This window comes from Hipposideros armiger, unplaced genomic scaffold (assembly GCF_001890085.2).
Source record: "Hipposideros armiger isolate ML-2016 unplaced genomic scaffold, ASM189008v1 scaffold_3, whole genome shotgun sequence".
In the NCBI taxonomy this organism is placed as follows: domain Eukaryota; kingdom Metazoa; phylum Chordata; class Mammalia; order Chiroptera; family Hipposideridae; genus Hipposideros; species Hipposideros armiger.
The window spans coordinates 5,878,542-5,899,883 of record NW_017731353.1 but is presented as its reverse complement, the minus strand read 5'-3'; the positions used below and the strand labels follow the sequence as shown (position 1 = coordinate 5,899,883).

The following is a 21,342-nucleotide window of genomic DNA, read 5'->3' as shown; positions in this document are numbered from 1 at the left end:
GATGACCTCCCACCGTTCACAAGAGAAGCCGGGGACAGAGGACGCCATCCGCCAAGTCCAGAGTGTGGGACAGTCCACAGGACAAATGATTCACTCACTTCAGCAAACAGAGGACATTGGAGAAAAGAGAGGTTGAGGATGTGAGATAGAATAAAAGTGACTTAAGAAACACATCAACCAAATGCAATGTGTGGACCTTGTTCAGATCCTGAATCAAACAACCCAAGAGTGGAAAGGTATTTTGGGGGGCAAGCAGGGAAAAATGAACACTAGCTGAGTTTTCGAAGCCACTGAGGAAATACTGCAAGTTGCGTTGTGTGTTATGATGATATTGTGATGATTTATGTTAGGTCTTTATCTGTTAGAGATGCGTACTAAAGGGTTTGTGGGTGAAATATTATGTTGTTTAGGATTCGCTTTAAAAGAAACTCCAGGCCGGCCGAGTGGCGTGTTGGTTAAGAGTTGGCTTGGGACACCAGCTCTGAGCAGTAGGGCCCCGGTTCAGATCCCACATGAGGGCCAGTGACGCTGCGCCCTCTACAGCTACGATGGTGAACAACGCTCCACCTGGAGCTGGGCTGCTGTGAGTTGCCAGCTACAGCGTAGGCTGCAGCCCCTACTGCAGTGGGCTGCCGTAAGCTACCATGAGTGGCTGGAAGCCAGCATGAGCTGCTGTGAGCCACCGTGAGTGGCCGTCCAGTGGCCGGCGAGCGACTGCCTCACCCGGGAAGAGCACAATGATAATACCAACATGGGCCAGTGAAGCGACGTCCTCCACAACTAGACTGAAGAACAAAAGGACAGCAACTTGTCTGTTTCCCTTCCCCAATTCCCCAATGCTGTTCCCCTCCCCCAATTCCCCAATAAAAACCTTAAAAAAAAAAGAAACTCCAGGAAAAAAATAAAATGCAGAAAAATAAAATAATATAAAATAAAAAGATGAAACAAGAATGGCAGGATATATTGATAAGGGTTGAAGTCTGAGATGTGAGGGTTGATCATATTATACTATTGCTATATTTTTTTGCATGTTTGAAAAATTTCATAATAAGAAGTAAAAAGGGAGGAAAAAAACCAACTTTCCAGACTGTCTTGAAAATGTGTAAGTTCTGACCACATGGGTCTGCATTCCTGGGCGGCGACATTTGGTGTGCGCTGAGTGAGGGGTGTCGTTAGCCCCAGTCCCCTCCCTTCCCTATCGTCCTTTTACTGGGCTAGTTCCACTGCGCGCTGGGCCCCTCCAAGTGTTGATTGTGTGGCTGCAGAGACGTGTGCAGAGCAGGGCTGGACCTTGGACACCCCGACCCACCCTCCCACCCTGTCTGCTCCTGGTACAGGCCGGCTTCCCTACGTGCAGGCCTCTTAGGGACTGGCTGGCCCCGGACTCCGTTTGAGTGGAGGTTCAGTGGCTTTGAAATGCCACTTGTGCTCAGAGGTGTCTTCACAGAGCAGCCTGCGGCTCCTCTACAAACAGTGGCTCTTTGTTTTCCTGTTCCTTTACCCCTGTGGCGACTTTTATTACTTAATTATTATACACCCCATGCTCCTGAGCAGCCTAATTTATAGCCATGCTTCCTAATGACACTGGATGCGTAAGCTGGCACTATCTTCCCCAAGAGGCCGTTCACGACAAGAAGCCTCTCTTCCCAGCAGCCCCCACTGCATACATCACCACGAGCCTACCTCACAGCCCTCCTGCACCTGCGCTGACCGTCTTTCTGTCCTGCTCTGGCCAGCGGTTCTCATTACCTGGGAAGAGGCAGGGAGCGGCTCAGAGCGGGAGCGTAGCTGACAAACCTGGTGACTCACAATCCCCGAGTCCTGGCTAGCTAACGGAGACCCAGCAGGGTTTGCCCATTTCTACTTGGCTCATTAACTTGGATAAAAAGGTGGGGAGGCTTGGCAAAACTCAGGAAGTAGATCCGATCACATCATCCCTTCCTTAAAACGCCCTTAATGGCCCCCCATTCCTTAGGCTAAGCCTGGACTCCCTGCCATGCCCGGCGAAGCCCTCCCCTCTCCACCTCCTCCCTGAAAGTCAGCTGCTTCTCTGTCTTCAGGTCTCAGCTGTGGAGTTGCCTCCTCAGAGGCTCGTCCCTGCCCAGCGCATCCTGTAACAGCCCTCACCAGGTGACCTCCCGTGCAGAGGCACACTCCTTCATTCATTTACTGGTTGATAATCTGTGGCAGCCATTGAATGCCAAACCATAAGAGCAGGAATGGTTTAGATCTGCTGTGAACAGGCTTAGTGCTGCTCTCAATAATTATTTGTTAAGAGAGAGAGAGGGAGGGAGGGAGGGAGCAAGGAGACAGAGAAAATGAGTTGAGGCAACATGTTAGGCGATATCCTTTTCATAATTCAGGGTATTATAAATTAGGCTAGAGATGAGTTATCATTAGCTAAAGGAGGTAAATGCATGGAAATGCAATTCAATGGAGGAAGAAAAGTCTTTTCAATAAAGGGTGCTGGAAGAATTGGACAGCATAGGCAAAACCAAAAGAAACAACTCTCGAACTAAGTCTCATACCTTATATGAGAATCAGCTCAAAATGGATCAGAGATTTAAATGTAAAATGTAAAACTTTAAAACTTTTAAAGAAAAGAAGGAGAAAATCTTTGGGACATAGGGCTACGCTGGGTGACGAGTTTTTAGATTTGACACCAAAAGCATGATCTATATGAAAAAAATAGATAAATTGGACTTCCTCAAAATTAAGACCTTTTTCTATGTGAAAGATCCTCTTAAGATGAAAAAACTAACCACAGATTGGGAGAAAATATTTGCAAACCACATATCTGGCAAAGGATTCCTACCTGGAATATGTAAAGAACTCTCAAAACTCAACAGAAACAAACAAACAATCCAATTAGAAAATGGGCAAAAGACATGAAGAGACATTTCATCTGAGAGGATATATGGATGGCAAATAAGTACATGAAAAAATAGTCAACATCCCTAGCCATTAGAGAAATGCAAACTCAGACCATGATGACGTAGCAGCACCCACCTGTTAGTACAGCTGAAATGAGAAATAGTGACAATACCAAATGCTGGCGATGACGCAGAGAAACTAAAACTCTCCTACATTGCTGGTGGGAATGTAAATGGTACAGCCCTTCTGGAAAATTGTTTGGCAGTTTCTCAAAAAAAAAAAATTAGGGCCGGCCGAGTGGCGCGATGGTTAAGAACTCACTTGGGATGCCAGAGGGCCCCGGTTCGGATCCCACATATGAGGGCCAGTGACACTGCCCTCTACAGCTAAGGTGCTGAACAACAGCTCAACCTGGAGCTGGGCTGCCGTGAGTCGCTGGCGACGGCGTAGGTTGCAGCCCCTGTGGCAGTGGGTTGCCATGGGCTACCGTGTGTAGCCAGCAGCCAGCGTGAGCGGCCAGCAGCCGCAGTGAGCGGCTGTCCAGAAGCCGGCGACTGATCTGCCTCGCCCGGGAAGAGCGCAATGATGGTGCCAACTTGGGCCAGTGAAGCAGTGTCCTCCACAACTAGATTGAAGAACAAAACGACAGCAACTTGTCTGTTCCCCTTCCCCTAATTCCCCAGTACTGTTCCCATCCCCCCAATTACCCAATAAAAATCTTTAAAAAATAAAAAAATAAAAAAAAATAAACATACACTCACCATATGGGCCCAGCAATCACACTCTTGGGCATTTATTCCAGAGAAATAGGTCTACTCAGAAACCTATACACAAATGGCCATAGCAGCTTTGTTTGCAATGGCCCCAAATGGGGACAACCAAAATGTCCTTCAATGGGTGAACGGTTAAACAAACCTCGGTGCATCCATGATTCGGGATATGACCCAGCAGTGGGCAGGACCAACTGTGAATACACACATGACTTGCAGGGCTCTCAAGGCCGTTGTGCTAAGTGACGTAGCCTTCGATTCCACGCATATAACATGTTGGGATTTTCCAGGGACTGGGAGTCACTATGGGGTAGTACAGGGGAGCTCTTTGAGGTAACAGAACAGTTCTGTGTCTTGATTGTGCCACACAACTCTGCACATGTGACAAAATGCATAGAATGAAACACACACCCACTCACACAGATGCGTGCAAGTAAACTAGGAAACTCTGAATTCGGTGTATTGTACCAAGGTCAGTTTTTTAGTTTTGACATTGCACCATAGTTATGTAAGATTTTATTTTGGGGGGATATGGGATAAGAGTATGCAGGACCTCTCTGTACTATTTTTATAACTTCCTGTGAATCTAGAAGTATTTATTTAAAGTAAAATTTTTTTTGTTTGTTTTGTTTGGGGAACAGTGTGTTTTTCCAGAACCCATCAGCTCCAAGTCAAGTAGTTGTCCTCGATCTACTTGTGGAGGGGGCAGCTCCTTGGCCCATGTGGGAATCGAACTGGCGACCTTGGTGTTATGAGCCTGCGCTCTAACCACCTGAGCTAACAGGTCACACCAGTAAAATATTTTTTAAATGCAATCAAACATGCTAGAGGAGACTGAAATAGCTTTCTTCTTTATAGGAGAATATTACCAAATTATGGTCATTCACACGAGATAATCAAAGAATATGGGGCCAAATTATGTAGGGAAAAATGAATAGAGGGTGTGTCTGGGAATTATTTATTTATTTATTTATTTATTTTTGGTTTTATATAGCATTTATTGGCATTTGCTGTGCATGGCCGTATGGTTTTGTGATTTGCAGGCACTTTACATCTAGCAGCGATGGTTGGCCTTGATCAGCACGTGCTGATGCTGCAACTGGATGGTGCCTGTTGGCCAACGTTAAGACCCGCTGCCATTAGAACTGCAGAACATTCCTGACTACTTCCACATCGTGGCTATCCGGGGGCGGCTTCCTCTGACTCCCAGGCTGCAGGAACTTCTTAATTGTAGGGATGTTGCTGATTCTTGTTTTAAATGCCTTTAGCAGAGGGAAGTCAGAAAGAACAGAAGCATCGATTTCTTCGGCCATTAAAATAGCTTCTAACAGTGGTTATGTCTGCCCAGCTGAATTTGTTGCCAACGAGAAAATCACCTCCATGCTGTTTCAAAATCTTTTCAAAGACGGGGAAGTAACGGGTTTTTGCTTTTGTCACGGCTAAAGCAAAGCCCTCCTCTTTTTCTCATGGAGGTTTGAACACAGCGTGGATGATGATCGTCATGAGGTCCTGAGTGCATCAGTGGACACGTGGGTCCTGGTGGTCTCGTTCAGGTCCCTCCTGTACAAGTTGTACTTGGCAGCAAGGTAGCCGAGGATGGCTTTAGTCTGTGTCAGCCTCATTCCATCAATGTCAACCAGGGGCACCTGGTTAAAAAGCAGGCGTCCATCCGTCATTAACTTCTCATATTGCTCTCTTGTTTCAATAAATTCTTCTTCAAACTCCACTCCAGCTGCAGCCAGCAGCCAGCGGATCGACTCCATCCTGCCCCTACCACAAAAGTAGCAGAGCTTGGGTTTGGCTGTCATGACTTCTAGCTCAGGGTTTTCTTATCTCTTCCTTGCTCTTGTCTCCTGTGACGTGTGGGCTGGCAATTAATTTTTTAAAAGTGTGTGAGTTTTCTGGATTTTGTGGTTGGTGGTATTTGTCAGTTTATTTAAAATATTATTTTTTTCAGATTTCTTCTCTAATTCTAATTAAGTATTCAGTCTTATGCCTAAATTTGCATTCATGATTTTGAATATTTTTTTCTTAAAGAAAACCCCAAACTTAAATAAGCTCCAGGTCCCACAAAACCTGGAGCTGCCCTTGAGTGGAGATAAGATTTTTTTTTAATTATAAGAGACTATTATGTGTAACTTTATGCTGATACATGTAAAAACCAAAACAAAGCGGGTGGTTTGTCTAGGAAAGCATGAAAGATCAAAGTTGACTGGAGCACATCTACAAAATGGTAGCAGGGCCCTGGGTACCAGGCCCAGGGACGTCTGTTTACACTCGAGCTCTCCCAACTGCTATACACAGTATTCCAGGGCTTCCCAGAACTTTTTACAAAACAGCTTCCCAATTTGTTTTCTGATCCCAAACCAGGACAAGGAGAGTGTATATACTATTGGTCAGTCTCACGTCATAAGAGCAAATGAAAGAATACTAAATGGAATGTTCCAGATCAAATTGGGCAAGGTATTAATAACCTAAGGCCCTACGGTAATGCCCTCTGCTTGCCCTGGAGTGGGGGAGGCGGTCACTCTGCCCCTTCCCACTGAGCTCCCCCTCCGGGGGGAGGAAAGAAACTTTTCTCTCAATGCAGCTGGAAGTTCTAACTATTACATCAGACTGGACATGTTAACCCGTGCACCGAGGTGGTCTTTTGTAACTGGAAGTGACCAGAAAAGCCACTGATGCCTGGAACTTCCCCTGAAAAGGGTCCGGGAAGGACGTTGACCCCGAGGGCAGGTTTGAACCGGGCAAGGACACACAGGTCCTCTAATTGCCCTGTGGCTCCCCCTTGTTCACCGCGCTGGTCACTTTTATACAGGCAATGGCGTGTCTTTATTAGGAAATATTACATGGCTGCCAGAAAGAATGAAGCGGTCATACAGGTAACGACCCAGAAAGATCTCTGAGACATGTCGAGTATGAAGAAACAAGCTGGGGGAGAGAGCTATGCGTGTGTGAGAGCAACCACACAGGCGTGAATGCATGGAAAACAGACCGGAAGAACCCACCGGCGATGATCCTGGGGTTGGGGGGACAGCCATGGTGGGAGGGGCAGGGGGCCCTTCCCCTTCCCACCTACTACCTGGTTCTAGGTGACTCTTCTGCAATGAATAAAGCAAAACAACAACAACAACCATCCAAGTCTGAAAAGTCATGTGACTCTGCTGGGGCCGCACAGCCGGTGATGGGGTGATGGCTCCGGGACCCAGACGTGGTGTGGTGTCGGGACGCAAGCCCGCCCGCACCCCTCCTCCGCCATACACAGCCCCATGCACATCCCGAGGACATCAGACCAGAACTCTCCCTTTTCTCCACAAGCAGCCAAGGGGGGCGGGCTCAGGGAACCACTTGGCAAGCGCCCAGCCCTCCCTGCTGCACAATGGGGTGCTCAGCATTCTCCCGTGTGCGCGACCCTCCCGGATGCATCTTTAGGGGCCGTTTTTCTTGTTTCTATCTGCAACTATTTTTTGCTGCTACTTTAAAGCATGTTTGGTTTTTTAAAAAGCAAATGTAGCTCTTTATAATATAATTTTAAAAAGGCATCTCTCCCCCCGCCCCCCAAATGAATGATTTTTGCCACAGGCTAAAAGCCCCTGTGGTCCGGTTACAGCTGCCCTTCCTGCAGCTTTGTTTGGAGGAGCTGGAGTGGGTTCACACAGAAGAGTTTAATTATGTATCTTCACTAAATGAGGTGGAAAAGGTGGGGTGGGGAAGCCGAAGCCCAGAGAGGTCAAGTGGCTGGCCCAGGGTCACACAGCACACTCCAGTCGTAAAGCCTGGACTCCCACCCCTCAGGCTACAGCATCTGCAGCCAAGAGAATGCAAACCGATGTCAGCACAGGCTGAAGGGAACTGACTGCCAGCAAGCCGGCTGCAGAGGGAGCCAAACCCAGGGGCCCAGCCACTCTCATGTAGGCCCCAAACCTTCCCAGATGCTTGCTGTCTGCACTCTGGGGTCACAGGGCATGCAGCAGCAATACCAATAATTGTTGCATCCCACGCTTCCTGCCTGCTTCCTCCATCCTTAGGGCAACTCTAGAGACAGATATTAGTATACTCATCTCACAGATGAGAAATCACAGGCCCAGAGAAGTATCCACCCTGCAGCCATGGCCCCTACAGTACCGAGGCCGAGTGCCAGTGTGGAGACGGCCATTGGAGCTCAGAGGAGAGAACGGTTCATTGAGTAAGGGCGTGGGACGAGGAAAGTCCCCTCTGAGCCTTTTGACAGGCCATTGGGGATGAGCAGAAGATGGCCAGGATGGGAAGTGAAGCAAGGGGACTCCGGACAGAGGGATCAGCGTGAACAAAGACAGAGAATGAGGCTCGGCTGGTACCACGCCTCCCAGCCCTAGGCTGGCCCGATGGGCGCTGGAGAATAGCCTCCCGCTTTAATGAGCACTTACGATATGGAGCCCGCTGTGGAGCTCCAGCTGCAGTCTCAGTGAGTCTTCATAACTCTGCAAGTGAGGGTGAACTTTCCCGCTTTCAGAGGGGAAACTGAGGCTCAGAGAAATCAAGCAGCTTGCCCGAGGTTTGCTCACAGACAACGAGCAGCCCGTTGGCAAAGCCAGTCTCCAGGTCCAGGTTCCTCTGGCTCTAAGAAAGCTCCTGTCGGCTGTGTGTCAGGACCCCACAGCGGGTCTGCCTGGTCCAGTCACTTCTGTCCAGGTAGCCTGGCCGCTGGTCCCGCTCCGTGCCCCGCTGTTGACTTAAGTCGTGCTCTTCTACAGTTTGCTTCTCTGGGCTTCTACGACAGTTTTCCTTCTATACAAAGAAGCCAATTTGTCCTGGCCCCCTGGTGGCCCCATCCCGGGGGTTTCAGGCCCTCGGGCTTAGGGTGTCCTCTGTTTCTGAGCAGCCCCCCTCAGGGACGGCGAGGCCGCCGCTGCAGGCTTCGACAAATTATTGCTGATAACCTGGCAGGAACCTCTTGGAAAAGTTCCTCACCAGCCTGACATCCCCACTAACAACAGAACCGTGTCAAAACCAAATCTAATAAAGTGGGAAACGGGGAATACAATGAGGTGAAATCAGCTCCCACTCGGGATAGGCCTGCAAGAAACTTCAAATTAGTTCAATCAAATCCATCTCGGCTGCCTGGCGATTGATACCCCGGACCAGGGGTTGATCTCCGATGAAGGCACCCGGGACGAGCAAGGGAAATGGAGATTATCGTTTGCAAACATTAGGCTGACACTTTGTGCGTACGGGGGGATGAGGGCTGACAGCTCTGATTTGCCCGTGCGGCTCCTCTCTGCCAAAGAGTGCTCTGTGGATTAGAGGGGGCCCCTTTCATGGCAACCCATCTTCATCTTCGCTGCTCATTAAAACTTTGTGGAGCTGGAGAACTTGGCGGAGGAGAGGAAGCTGTAGGAACCTTCTGAGGGACTTCAGGTACACATTTGTTGAAAGGTGTTTGAGAAGGGAGCCTTGGGTCTGACAAACCGGATTTTAGTACGGCTCTCCGTTCACAGCGGGCTAAAATAATTGGTCATCAGTGACTACTAATTCGGTTTAGTAGCCAGAGGCAATTTTTTTCTTCCTGGAGAATCAATGACAGTACGGAGATCTGTTCAACGTGATTCCGCTCCAGACGGGTCCTTATTGGCGCTTGATGCTTCTTCCAGTGGAGACAGCTATTTTGTTAAAATAAAATTAAAATCCATCTCTAATATGCCAGCGGTCCCAGGGGGCGGGAGAGGCGAGGGCGCCCACACAGCCTCCAGGGCTGAAGGAGTGGACAATGGCCTCCGGGATGGGCAGAGCCTCCGAGGCTGGTGTGAAACAGAGAGCATGCCGTGGGCCTTGGACGGTCTGGTTTTGGAGGAGGCTGGAGGGCTGGACTTCTCTCAGAGGTTCGAAATCTAAACGGAACGCAGCGGGGACACGGGGCAGTGGCCCCATCTGAGGAGACCCGGCTTCCCTTCCGGCCCCAGGAGGGGTTCCTTCGCGCTGGGTGGGGCCTGGGAAGGACGGCCTTGCATTCTCGAACAGCACGAGCGAGCGCGAGCGTGCCCTTCGTGGCCCGGCCGCTTCCCTTTCCTCATGACCTCAGGCTTCCTGAATGGGCTCATCTGTCTGACTGTCAAGTGACTTCAGTGACCATTTACTGAGCACATCGCGTGTGCCTGAAGTTGCACAGCTGTTTTTCTTTTCTTTTTTTTTTAAACAAGCAGTTCTGACTAAGGTTGCCCACATGGTACCAAAGCCACGGCTAAATCCATATTTTTTTGCTTTTTTTTTTAAAATTGGAATTTTAATTGAGATCATGGTAGATTCACTGCAGTTGTAAGAAATAATACGGGGGTCCCATGTACGGAGTCCCTGACTCAGTTTCCCCCAATGGTCACATCTTGTAAAACTAAAGGACAAAAGCACATCCAGGATATTGGCATTGAGACAACCCACCCATCTTATTCAGATGTCCCCAAATTTACTCATACTCACGTGTGTGTATTTCCATGCAATTTCATCACGTGTAGGTTCGAGTACCCACCACCATAGTCAAGATACAAGACAGTCCATCACCAGGAGGACCCCGCCTGCTTTCCGGATCTAACCACGCCCACCGCCATCCCGCTGCGCCCACGTGCCAGGGACCGTTTAATTTCATCCCTATAAGAACATTACTAGATAGGAACTATTATCATGTCACCCCCCCACCCCATGTTATTGATAAAGAAATTAATTGATGAAGAACTACTGACATTGACAGTGAATTACTGATAAAGAGATCAACAAGATGGAATAGTGTTCTCAGGATCCAGTGTCTTGTATGCTGCACTGACGTGGCTGCACACAGCAGACTCGAGGCCATACCTGGCCTGTAGACATGCGTAGTTTGGCCTGCAGCATTTTAAAACTCTTGTTACCAATATCTATATCTTTTTAAAATTAGAAGGATTCACATAAAAATCCCAATAGCCAGCTTTCCTTGATGAGGCCTTAGGTTGTCCGGTAACACGGGGCCTCGTCCTCACATGACAATAGCTGTTTGGAGCTGCCGCCCAGAGAGCAGGCATGTGCTCAAGTTTGACACAGTCCCCACTGCTCCCTACTGCCTCATGCAGGGCTGGCTTTGCCCTCTAACCTGACTGACCGCTGCAGGCCTGTGACATTGTAGCCTGGCTCTGTGCCTTTTAAATAACAAAAATACTCGGTGTCTCTCTTCCCCAAAGCTCAAAGGATCTTTACTGCTGAACTCACACCATTTCTGCTGACACAGGAGGAAGTAGTCCTCGTCCCACTTACAGATGGAGAAATGGAGGCCCGTGGGGATGTAAGCGGTGTGCCCAGCACGGGAGTGGAGAGCGCTCTGCTGAGCCTGGAGTCCTTGGGATTTAAGGCGAGCATCCCATCCTCCCTCTGCCTTCATCTTTGCTCCCTCCTGAGAGCCGGAGGCTGCAGGGCACTGGGAGGCATGGACAGGAGGGGAGAAGAGAAGGAACTCCCTCAAAGGAAGAACCTGAAGGGAAAAGCCAGGGCCCAGGAGACATGGTGCCCGGGCCCCACACACTCTTAGGGAACCATGAAAATGTTTTAATTTTTTTTTTAATCAGAAGAAAAAATAATAATCCAGCCTGGATTATATTCACCTTTATACCAGCACAGCCGTGCATTTTGCTTCCCTGTTTTACAGAGGAAGGGGCTCACAAAGGAGGGTGCCCAGGGCCCTCGGAAGTCTTACTGCCGCGCACGGCCCTCGAGCCAGAAGACACAGGCCAGGGCCTGGGTGAGAAGTTGCATTTTAATACTCTCTCCTCCCTCATCATGCTGAGGCCAGAGGCTCTTAGTCTGGAGAATTGCCCCGAGAACATACTGGCAGTAGAGATGCCTGGGCACCATCACTAGACGTTCTGAGCCCTGCATTTTACCTGGGGGGTTCTCCCCCACCGTCTAGGTCATCCTGGCCCAAGTGGTCTCTGGCACCCTTAGGAGGTTACAGCTCGGAGCCTTTCCTGCAGATGACCCTCCAACCTGGCTGCCACCAGCACTTCCATCTGGGATGAGCTGGCGGGCCACCTCTGGCCCCAAGGGTCAGCTGCAGCCCCCCCATTCCCTCTCAACCCCCGCAGTCTTTTTCTTAATTGTCCCTCCTTGGCCGCAGGGCCTGTCTTTTCCAACTAGCCTGGAGGAAGGGGTGGTAATTGAGGCAGCCACAGCCTGTCTCGTGGCAGGACTCTTAGAGCTAATTAGAGAAGAGGACCTCTGGGCTTGCGGTTAGTTTTTAATTGTTTGTGGATCCAATATAAAAGCTAATGACAGAGGAAGGAGGGGCAGTTAGCAGCACACTCCTGACTTCTAAATTTGTCTAAGAGGTCATTTGCAATTTGTTAACATTTTTCACAAGGGTGAATTCAATTAGCAGCTCTCCGCACAGGTGCCCAGCAGTGGGTGAAGGGAAGGATGGACCGCGGAGCTGGACTGCTTTCAGGGAGCTTCTCCCTGCCTGGAGCGCCCGCTTCCCAAGCTTGGGAGCTCTCCCCGTGCGCACCCACCTCTGCCCCTCTGGAGAGAAAAGACTCAACGGAGCGAAATGGACGTGGCTGAGAACAAAATACCCTCCAGGCCCCTCGGGAACCCACTGTGCAGGGCCATCCCGGTGCCTGAGAAAAGGCAAGCAGCCGCAAGCAGCCGACTGGACGACCCTGCCGGGGAGGGGGCGAGGCTGGGGGACAGAGCGCCGGGAGAAGAATCGGGGTGTCCAGCATAAGCCAAGGAGGTCCCGCTTCAGCCCATCAGCTTCACTTGTGGACTTTGACCCCTGGAAACCCCACACACAGGTGTAAGGTCCTAGGGGGAAAGCCACCTGGACACCCAGCGATGGGAGACGCAGACAGCGGACCCGAGTGACAGTTGCAAATGGGATTGAAAAAAGCAAGTCGCCATGCAAAGTGACGTATATGGCTGAAACCACACTCAATAACATACATGACGTAAGAACATCTAATGGGGTGGCCAAAATGGGAAACCCTGGATGGAAAGCTTGCCTGTTCCAACCTCAGCATGGTCCCCGGGGAACCGAGGGAAGGGCGTGGGGCTAGGCAGCGGCGAGAAGGGGCTGCAAGCTTATTTGTTTATCTCTTTAACAGTAAAGTAAAGGATAGGAACCGAATGCGGCCAGATGGCGGGTTCACTGCAGCTAGTTACAGAGATTCTGAACTTTCCTATTTGTTTGGAGAGTTTCCTCATAAACGTAAAAGAAAGGACTGCAAAACTGTTTGCTCCTCAGGAAAGCATTTACACCTGTCATCTTTTGGCTGACTACAACTCTTCACTGATAAGAAACCACTTTCATGTATTCATATATTTCAAAATTATAATGGGCAACATGTGACAAGACTCCAGAGGCAGCCATTGGAAAATAACAATTCTAAAGGTGGTTTTCTCAAAACTCAATGATGTCTGTCTGATATGCAGGACTTTCTGACTTTGGGTTAAGATGCTTTGACGTTGTAGAGGGGTGAATGGTGGGTGGCTCCTGGAAAGGTATGTCCTCTTCCTAACCCCCAGGATCCATGAACGTGACCTTATTTGGAAAGGGAATCGTTGCAGATGTAGTTAACTTAAGGAACTTGAGACCTGATCACCTTGGATTATTTGGATGACCCCCCAAATCCAATTTTTTTAGGGACAAACGAGGACATGGGGAGAGGCCATGTGACCACAGAGGCAGAAACTAGAGCGATATGGCCACAAGCCGAGGACTGCCTGGGCCATCAGGAGTTGGAAGAGGCGGGAGGGGTCCTCCCCCAGAGCCCCCGGAGGTCGTGTGGCCTGGTGACACCTTGATTTTGGACTTCTGGGCTCCACATGATGAATGAATAAATTTCTGTTGTTTTAAGCCATCATGTTTGTGGTAATTTCCTGAGAGGCCTCAGGAAACTAATAGCTAGAGCTCAGTGCCCGACAAGGCCGTGCCCAGGAAAGAGCTGGTCATCTCATGCGTTCTTCAGCATTAGAGTATTGGCTGTTCCCAACACTGGGGATGGATTGCAAGCAAGCGATCTATTCTTTCTCATACAGTCAGTCAACAAACATTTATTGAGCACCTACTATATCCCAGGCACTGGGGATACGGCAGTGAGAAAAACCAGACGTGACCCAAAGCCTCCCTGTGCCCTCTCTCCCGCCCTGCTCTGTCCACCCAGAAACAGCACAGACTGCATCGCCCTTTTACCCACTTGTTGCCTATTTTATTTTGTGTCTTGCTTCCTCTCAGTATCACCCGACATAATACCCAGCACAAGCGGGCATTAGATGAACACACCACATAGGTGGAGATAACAAATGTGGCCACGTGATTGTCGACAAGTGTCTCTGGGCCTTGGTTTTTCCGTCTGTAAAATGGGGATAAGAGCGTTGCCACCTAAAGAGTCATTCTGAGCGTCACGTGAGCTGAAGAAATGGAAGCTGGTATTGTTATTAATCAAAGCTAACGCAGGGCACTGGGGATCCGGCATGACTGGCTGCCTCCATCGGGCCCCCAAGCGAAGGGGCTGAGCCTGGTCCTGAGCTGGTTGGTCCTCGGCACGACACACTCATTCTCTCTGTTCAGTCGGTGTGGCTGCAGGATGTGGGGTGATGTGTCTGGCTCGAGTCCTGGCTCTTCACGCGGTACCAGGGGGTCTGGCTGGCTCCCAGCAGTACCAGTTCTTCTAGGCTCCATGTCACAGGGGGCCACTGTGTCACCAGAGGGGCAGAACCAGCCGCATCCCAGCAACCCTTGTGTCGAGACCAGAGGCTGCAGAGACGAGAAAGGGCCCGTAGCCAGGCCAGGCACGGAACCCACTCCGGTGCTTCGCCCACAGACGCGGGCAGGCGAGGCCCAGCTCTGAAAAAATCAAAAGCCAGAGCCTGTACAATGCGATGGGAAGGCCCCAAGGGGGAGCGGCCGCAGCCTCGCAGCCTCGTTAGCGCTGACCCTGGCACTGCTGCTCCTGATGGATGATGGGGTTGGAGTGGGACAGGCCCCGGGGGAGCGGCGGTCCTATCCATTACGGGCCCATCAGCGCCTCCCTGAGCCCTCCCTGCTCCGAATGCCACGAGCCGTGGGCCGGGAATAAATCTCTGTCTGGGCCGCAGGAGAACTGAGAGAGGAAAAGGCAAAGCATGAAAAATGTCTCCTCTCTGGCCCTGCAACAAAGCTGCCTCGGAGGAAGGCGCGAGCAGGAGTTTGGGGAGATGGGAGAGGGTGGGGCAGGAGCAGCTGGGTAGGGGGTCCCAGAGAGGCTTCCAGGAAGGGAAGGGGGAGGAGATGGGGCCCACAGTCCACACCTTCCCCCAGCTGCATCTCCCTGCGGGGGCCCCTTGTAACAAAACTCCCTCCAGATCAGGTCTGTTTGGGGTGACGTGCAGATCTGGGGTGCCAGCCAACACCTCCACCTCCTGCAAGAATCTGTTCCGACTGCTCAGTGCGAGGGTCCTGGAGTGAACTGCCTGGACCCAAGTTCCAGCGCTTCCATTTATCACCTGTGACCTCTGGCTAAGATACCCTCTCTGTGCCTGCCTCAGTTTCTTCTTGGGTACATGGAGGATTAATTGGGTTACTCTGTGGAAAGCCGGGTCCCCACTAAGTGCTCATCAGCATTGGCTCTTGGTTGCTGTAGCTGTTGTTTGTAGATGCCACCCCGCTGCTGGGGACTCACCCCGTGACAGGCAGCCTGCACCATTGCGGCCAGGTCTCGGGATGAGATACGACTTCCTCACCCAGGGCCTGGCTCTGCCGCGTGGAAGTGTGCAGCCTGTGGATACAGACAGCAGCTCTGGAAGGAGATGTGGCTTGAATCCTGGCTCTGTCATGACTGGCTGTGTGGCCTTGGGCAAGTGACTCTGAGCCTCACTTCTCCCATCTATAAAATGGGGATAATAGTCCCTACTCGGTAGAACGGTGAGGATTTAATGAGATGATGCATGCAAAATTCTCAACATTGTGCTTGTCAGCCGTTTAGAGAGGGCTCTGCAAATGTTAGCAACGAGTATTGTGCACCCAAACCACACACACTGGTCCGTGGTTTATTCTTTGAAGCCCGAGAACAAACCTCCTCCATTGTCCTTATAACAGAGTCTCAGGGAGTTGAGGAATGTCTGCATTTTTTTCTCATTCAGCTAGGAAGACCTCATTCTTTTCATATTCTTTGTGATTTTTCTCCCCATCGCACCCACCATCCTGATGTCTCCTGTCTGGACATTCTCCTGTTTATGGGCCTTCCATTAATGTATGACGCCTCACAATTTTTAACTTGATGCTACAAGTGTGACCTGAGCAGCAGAATAGAGTAGGAAGGTCACCTCCCTTGTTCTGGACTTGCTACCTCTATTAATCTGGCCAAGGGACACATTCACTCTTTGACAGCATCACCATGATGGGGAACACAGCCGAGTCTGTTAAATGACACAGGGCTCTCTCTCGCTCTCTCTCTCTGGGTCTCGAATGGACTGTTTCTTCACTTTCAATAATTCTGCCTCAAAGTCTTAAATAGCTCTGCACCATATTTCTCACCAACAAATATTTATTGAGTGCCTGCTATGTACCAGGCTCTGGTGATATAGCAGTGGACAAAACTGACATTGTTCCTTGCCTTCCAGGGCCTGAGTGTCCAGTGGAGAAGACTGCCATAAAGCAGAAAACTACAGATGCCCTTCGACTTATGATGGGGTGATGTCCCGAGAAACCCATTGTAAGTTGAAAGTATTGTACGTGGAAAATGCATTTAATACTACACTTTTGACCCTCGCGACTGTGTGGCTGACTGGGAGGTGGGCTCACTATTGCTGCCTAACATCACAGAAAAAGACCAACATTGAAAATTCATAGTACGGTTTCCTTTGAATGTGTATCGCTTTTGCCCCCTCGCAAGGTCGAAAAGTCGTTAAGTCCAACCATCGTATTTAACTACAGTTGCTGACAGTGCTGCCGAGCAGACTGGTGGCAGGGCTGGGGGCATCTTCTCCCGGCTGGATGTAGTTTCAGGCAATGTGAGGCGGGCTTTGCGAGGTGCACATACTCCCCCTTGTGGTCGGCCCCGTTTCATGAAGCCGCGTTTCAGGCCACAGATAAATCCGGAGTTGGTCTCCCCATTGACAAACTGGTGAATCTCTGGGACGGTTGCCTGGGCTGGGGCTTATTATTATTTTATGGGATTTTGGGTGGGTGGCTTGGATTTTGGCCGACGGCTCCAGGAGAAACAAAATAACCCAGAGTGATTGATGGGCCCATTGTAAATTTGTAAAATAAATCAGCTTGGCAGAGAGATTCAAAAAACCTGTCAGGCAGCAAACATTTTTTAACAGCCTGTGGAATTTCCTCCATCCTTCACATTTGTCAGTGTCAGGCTGGTGATGCATCTGATAGCTGGGCGAGCAGCCGCTCAGAGTGGAGGGCTGGCAGCATCTCCTGCCTTTCTTTTGTGTCTTATTTCCCATGGTCTGAACACGTTCAGCACCGGGATTGGAGGGGCCTAGACTAGACTAATTGGTGGGCTAACTAAGAATTCTGTCAAAGTGGCCTGTTGCTAGCGGCTTCGTATGCAGATCCCAATGCGGCCGTATGTTCATGCACTCATTTAGCGAATATTTACTGAGGACCTCTTCAGCAAGGGTGCTGTGGCCAGGGGTGAGGGTGCGGAGGATACTGGGGTGAGCGACAGCAGGCCTGGGGCCCCCGGTGCTGTGGCGCTCTGGATACCCCATCACGGAGTTTGTTTACTGGGCAGTCGGGGGCCTCTGAAGGTGAAGGTGAAGGGAAGCGACACATCAAAAGAGAAGCTCATTGGGCTCTTTTGATGTGTTCAGATTAAGTTTAAAGCTTTCAGAAAAATCCAGACAGAATAGCCATACACAACACATAGATAGTCTATCTCAGCTCCCCTCTAGTGCAGAAAAAAACTTAGGTAGCATCTCTACCTGTGTCGCCTCCATCCTCGTGTTTGTTAGGCAGAGCGCCATCACCATCACAGGTGTTCAGGCCAGACCAACCCCCATCCCAGTGCAGAGCAGCCAGGGGCAAGTGACTTCGGTCCTCTGACCCTCTGTCCCTTCTTCTGTACAATGAGGATGTGAGAGTTCCAGCCTCGCAGTCACTGAGCTGTTCAGAGGATGCATCCGAGATGCTCAGGCCAATGTCTGACACGTAGCAGTAACAGTAATACATAGTTGCTGTTATTAGTTCAAAGCAGGGTCTACCCACTTTCCATCTGGCTCATGTCACACACTGACATGCAGGGGGGTGTTTGCTCATGGACGGAGTGATGGGCCCTCCTGCTCCATCCGTGCCTTTGTGTGTGGCATGAGGCTCCAGGCAGGGCAGTTGGGGGAGGAGCCCTGGGTGCCCAGAACTTGCCAGGAGGAGCACCAGCTGCTGCCCAGCTCTCGCTCTCCTCCCCTCCTCGCCATCTCTGACTTACCATAATCGACAATGCTGGACCAATTAGGAGCAGTAACAATTAAGATGTGCCAAGGGCACGTGAACATTTGCAAACATTTATTAAAAGGCATCAATAATTAAGCGTTTCTTTCATAGTTACATTTCTGGCCTCCAGACATATCTGTTTATGGACCTCGGGTCGCAGCATGCTTTGAGCGCTGTGTTATGGCCTCACACGCTGGTAATGAAAATTTAAAATCCTTCCCTGACTTGAATTCTGAGATTTGACAGTGAAGCAGTAGAGCGAGACTACGCGGGCTTTTCCCAGCTGCCTGATGCTAGAGGTGTGGCCTTCCAAGCCCACCAGCCAGACGGGGTACAAACCCAGGCCCGGCCACCAGGCGGCTTTGGGGAGGGCCTGCCCTGCGCCCTCCCTTTCCTGGCTGGCCACATGCGCAGAATGACACCTGCCTGAGAGGACTGATGTGAAATGTCTGCTGCATGTAAACTCAAGTCACAGCAGCTTCTGTTAGTGCTGAGCCTACAATGATGGGAGGGAAAAAGGAGGCAGCTCTTAGCTGAGGGGTCAAGATGACCAGTGGCTGCAAACTCAGTGCCCATCAGGACCAGACAGATGACGAAAACGAGAGAGCCAGGCTGGGCGGAGGCTGGAAATTGCAGCAGAGCTCCCAGGGACTCTATTCCAAAGGGGTGCTGGCTCTCGGCCCCGGTCCCTGGGGTCAGGCAGGAGTGTGCACCCAGGTCGCCTGGGCTTCTGACTTCTTCAGAGAGCCAAGAAATCCACATGTTTATGTGAAATCTCTTGACTTTTAACATGTGACAACTCATTCAAACTTTTTTTTTTTTAAATACCTGCAGGGGCCAAACAAACATCTCTGGGTGACTTGGGCGCGGCCCCCACTTGTGACCACATGTCTACATGGGTCCCCTTCGCCAGGTATGTGCTTCAATTTCTCGTTCCTTTTAGCCACAGAGGCTGGTGGATTGAAATGTACCTTCCCGATTTAGTGACAATCTGTAACAAATTGGTGTGGACTGGGAACCAAATCGGCTAACTGGAAAGGAAGTAATTGAATAATCACCAGTTGGGTCCCACCTGGTGCTGAGAGGTTGAGTGGGGAGGTGGATGGAGGTGTGGGCTTCCCCTTCCATCTCTTTGTCCATCGTGAACTACATAAGGGGCAAGAGGGTTTGATATTGGGGGGCAGGGGGAATAGCCGTGGTCAGAATGTTATATCACACGGCAGCTACACCCCCATTCTCGTTAGCATCCTTAGCTTCCAGTGGGCTCCTGGTGTATTTAGTCTGAGGTGGGACTTTGCTTTTTAACACATCTGTAGTTTTGAGTTGACGGCGCTTGTTTGTTTCTTTGTTTATTTATTTATTGGACCAAATGACCCCAACAACTCCTCTGGTAGTCGGGTGTAATCGGATTTGGTTTTAAACATGCTTTTAAAGTAAAGAAATAAATACAATGGAGGCTTGTAAAAAGTGATCATTAGAGAATGGGCCTTGGCCCCATCACTTGAAAGTAATAGCACCATTACGAGGGGGGTGATGACGCTGTGTCTGTTCCTTGCGTTTATGGTGTAAGCTTGAGGGGCTGTGCGGGCAGGTCGGGCAGCTCCGTAAAAGCTTTTCCAGCAGCCATTTAACCTCCATTTATGAAGAAATAACGTAAAATTGATGCTGATTTGGGCCTGCTTTGGGGGATATTTTTGCTCCATAAAAGCCCTTTTGCTTGCAATTTGCCGAGCTGCCCTGTCACATCAGAAAGGGCCGCTGATGATAAAGATAAAGCTTTATGGCCGCAGTATTTGCTCCTAACAGCAACCTAATGCAGCATTTTCATTTTTGTGCAATTAATGTTAACGTCCGCTACGAAAATTGTCATTAAATACCATTTTAAAATCCATTCAATTTGCATATGCAAAGCCCATTTACCATCACAGAAGATACAGCGGGCACTTCATCACGTCCTTTCCCTGAAATTGTAGCTGCTCGGTTTTATAGCAATTGAAGATTTTATATTGAAAGCTAGATGATAATGGATAGCCTTTCTGAGCCCAGCTGACTTCAGCTTTTCCATTGTATATGGAAAAACGCAGCTCCAGTACCAGAAACTGTGGGTGTTGGCGATGGACCTCAGTCCCAAGGAGGCAAGACGTGGAAGGAAGCACTGGACAGGGAGTCCACCAGCCAGGCTCCAGGCCCGGCTCTTGTCTGGCCACAACTTGCTGTGTGACCTTGGGCAAGTCTGAGCTTCTATTTTCCTTTTAAAAATAAGGGCTTTGAACCAGGTGACAGTTAATGTCTGCATATTTCAATATTTTATATTTTAAAAAATAAGCACTCTAAGTTGAGAATCCAGGCTAAGCCTGGCTGTGAGAAAGTTGTGTGAACTTGGGAAGCTGGCTGTGACCCTGCCTACCGCCCACACAGGGTTTTAATGACTAGGAAACGGAATTGACGTGGAGACAGTACATACCTGAGAGTCCCAGAATGCTGGGTGGGCTATGCTGTAATTTTTATAATTTTAAGATTTACAGCTGGGGAATCGGAAACTCTGGAAGGAACAAGAATTGGGGACACAGCTGGGACTAGAACCCCAGGCTGACGCAGCCAGGGCCCCTTCCGGACTCCAGGCTATCTTTGAGATGCTGGTGACCAGCATGGACTGGTCTAGTGATCTGGTGCCCAGCGGAGACTGTCTGTCCCTCTGCACTCTGATGGTCTATGAGAAAAAGGCAAGGAGGGCACACGTGCCGAGGGGCTGCAGGTGAATGGGGTGGGGGTTGTGTGGGGAGGTGCCCAGCGTTGGAGGGACTGCCTTGGGGCATTATTTCAAAGGTGGGGTAAGGACAGTGTACAGTTAATGCAACCCAGAAGTGACTCTCCAATGTGTCTGTAGTGTCACATTCTAGGTTTTGAGGGCTAGTGAATAGAAATGCATTTCTGGTGAGAGAGATGTGAGGCCATGCCGGTGGGAAAGTTTACTGAAGAGACGATGCTGAGCTGAACTTTGAAGAACAAGTATATTTTACCAGTTAGGATGGTGAGAAAAGGCAGAGGGGAAAACATACAAAAATATGGTGGTGTGCACTGGGGAAAACACCAGGGAGGTTCCTCAAAAAATTAAACACAGCATTACCATATGACCCAGCAATTCCTCTCCTGGGTGTGCACCCCAAAGAACTGAAAACAGAGATTCAAACAGATCTTTGCACACCTATGTTCACATCAGTATCGTTCACAGTGGCCAGAAGGTGGAAGCAAACTAAGTGTCCACCCATGGACAACGGATAAACA

At 49.9% G+C, this 21,342-nt stretch overlaps 1 protein-coding gene and 1 pseudogene across 2 annotated transcripts in view; both read right to left on the bottom strand.

Moving 5' to 3' along the window:
• CFAP77 (cilia and flagella associated protein 77) overlaps positions 1–21,342 on the bottom strand; it is a 122,832-nt gene that overhangs the window by 28,777 nt on the left and 72,713 nt on the right. The gene's annotated exons all lie outside the window — the stretch shown is intronic.
• LOC109382187 (glutathione S-transferase alpha-4 pseudogene) lies at positions 4,747–5,452 on the bottom strand (annotated as a pseudogene).